Below are 2,815 nucleotides of genomic sequence, written 5' to 3'. Positions count from 1 at the left end.
GCTATTCCTCTAGGTATGTGGGTATGCCCAGTTCCCCACTAGCCATTCAAATGATGGGTTGACACCATTTCATAATCTAGACTGAACTCAATAATTTCATAATGTTGGTTTGTAAGCCTATACTTTGGAGAATGTCAAATATATACCAAAGTAGGAAGGAACTTCTGCTTGAATCTCTGCATGTCCATCACTGGCTTCAATAGTGATCATCATCTATACCCCCACTCACTCCCCACTGCCAGATTTACCTTGAAGCAAATCCCCAAAACCATGTCATTTCCTCCATAAATATTTCATTACACATCTCAAAAATACAATCTCTTTAAAAATTACCCAGAATATCATTTTACCCCCAAAATCTTAATAATTCCTTAACATTTCAAATATCTCCACTAGATTATTTTGAAGCAAATATAAGATACCCTAATATTTCATTTATAAATAGTTCAATCTATACATCTAAAAAAATCCCACCTTTGATTTTTTTTCTTAGCAAAATCACAATGTCATTTTCACACTTTTCACACAAGTTTTTGACACATGGGTATGCACTTTGAAGCCATCATCACTATAAACATCCTGTTACTCCCAGATACATTTTGTTCTCTGAATCTGGATACATGCTTAACTTCTCCCAGTCTCAGTTTCTTTACTGTAAAATGAAGGCAAATAAAGGATACGTGTACAGAATTAGATGATCATTAATGTCCCATACGTGTCTAAATTTCTAGTATTCTTTCTTGGCTTGCTGCTCTATCAGGTGTTAGGGACAGGTATATGTGAGCTTCGTCTCTGTATGTAAAATCCACAGATGGAGCCGGTAGGTTAAATCCATTTTTCATATTACATAGGGCTTTTTTCCTCCAATTAAAATAAAATAGGAGGCCCTTTAGCTGCTTTCTCTCTTGCATACCAGAAAGATTCATAAATTGGTTGCTCAATGCTGAAAACTGGCACATTTCTATTTAAGTTTCTGCCTCACAAATCTCTCATTTTGAACGTCTGTGAACTACTGCCCTCCTTCAAACCAAAATGAATGTTATGTAGGTTCAGGGCCCTGCAGGCTCTAATCATTCTCTAAAACAGGAAAGCACACCGGGATGAAGGATCAAACATCTCCCAGGGAAGAGTTAGAGAGATGCTGATTTTAAAATGTTCAAGAGATGATCAAAATGAACATAGCAGGCAAGTGTTTAAAGCTGAGAAGATCTTAGCAAAGGTAGTTTGAATAAAGCTGGATCTATAGACACTGGTCTAGGCAGAAACTACTGGCAGGGCATGAGCAAATTTGGGTCTATAGTATTAATAAAGAGTATGATGAATTTTGCCGGAGATTTGAAAATTTCAAGGACTCTCAGCAACACATTGGTTTGTTCATTTACTCACCCACTTGGTGTTAGGTAGCTAGTAGGTCTGAGAACACTAAAATAAGTAATCTGTCACCACCTAGGGAGCTAGAAGTAGATAGAAGATAGAAGATTCTTGGATATCTACAGTCCTAAGCAGACCATAATTAGGGCCTCAGTTTCCCCTCCTGAGAGGGTTGGACTTTAGGATCACAAAGACAAAATACCCAAAGACAATTCGGATGGAAATTAAAAGGTTCATTTCACTGGATCCTTTAGTATAAAAGTCTATAATTCAAAGATGTCACATAATAGTTCAACATATATTCATTCAGGATGCCGCTAGCATTGTGGGTGCAGTTTCTTCTCCCTAGAAATCCTTTCCCATCTTTTTCTGCGGCTAATTCTTATTTATTTCTGTGTCTCAGTTTAGGTGTCTTTTGTTTTGGGAGGTCCACTCTGACCTCTAAGTTTTAGCAAATACTCCATGCCACTCATCACTCTACTTATCAAGTGTCTCATATTCACTGGAGCCACCCAGCGGTCCCCATGCAGTAGGGAAGAGTAATTGGCTCTGTTAGCTGTTCCTGCATTGAAAAAAAAAAATCCCCAAAGTAAATGCCTTAAAATATCAACTCTCTATCTAGCTCACCATTCTGTGGGTTGGTTGGCAGGTTCTGGTGTACACTAGCCTGACTGGTCTCACCTGGGGTCACACATGCTTCTGTGGTCAGCAGGAAGCTGGGTATCTAGGCACCTCACCAGCGGCTCTTCTCTGCTCCCGGTGGGCTTCCATTCAATAGTGGAGCTCAGTGACTTTGCACAGTATCATGCCACTCAGCCTATTGCTTACAAGTCACAAGGCCATCGCAGACTCAAAGGGTCAGGAGATAGATTTTGCCTCTTAATGGAAGAAGCTGCAAAATACTGTAGCCATTTCTGCAACTCACTACCCTGATTTTAAAACTGAGACAGGGGCAGCCCCGGTGGCTCAGTGGTTTAGCGCCGCCTTCAGCCCAGGGTGTGATCCTGGAGATTGAGGGTCGAGTCCTGCATTGGGTTCCCAGCATGGAGCCTGCTTCTCTCTCTCTCTCTCTCTCTGTGTCTCTCATGAATAAATAAATAAAATCTTTAAAAGAAAAAAAACTGAGACAGTTTTCTTCAGGGAAAAAGCTGAGTTTTGTGTAAAATAAGGAAAGAAATCCTCATGGAGTTGCCAGGATAGACTTGGAACAAGCAAAGTAAATTGCCTTCTGAATACAAAGGTTCCCCCTCAAATTTTTTTCTAATTTCCATGGGCACCCTGGAAGTGAGAGGGCTGTTGAGACCAAGAAGGTTGCTGAGATCTATGGAAATAGCCAGCACTCTGAGGGCTGATGCAGTGCCTTGCACACTCATGCACACATTCCTCAGACTTTCACCTAAAGTTCTTCATGAGCAGCCAGACCAACAGTACTTTGGAGAGGAAG

This window comes from Vulpes lagopus, chromosome 5 (genome assembly GCF_018345385.1).
Source record: "Vulpes lagopus strain Blue_001 chromosome 5, ASM1834538v1, whole genome shotgun sequence".
In the NCBI taxonomy this organism is placed as follows: Eukaryota; Metazoa; Chordata; class Mammalia; order Carnivora; family Canidae; genus Vulpes; species Vulpes lagopus.
This window is presented reverse-complemented; position numbering follows the sequence as displayed.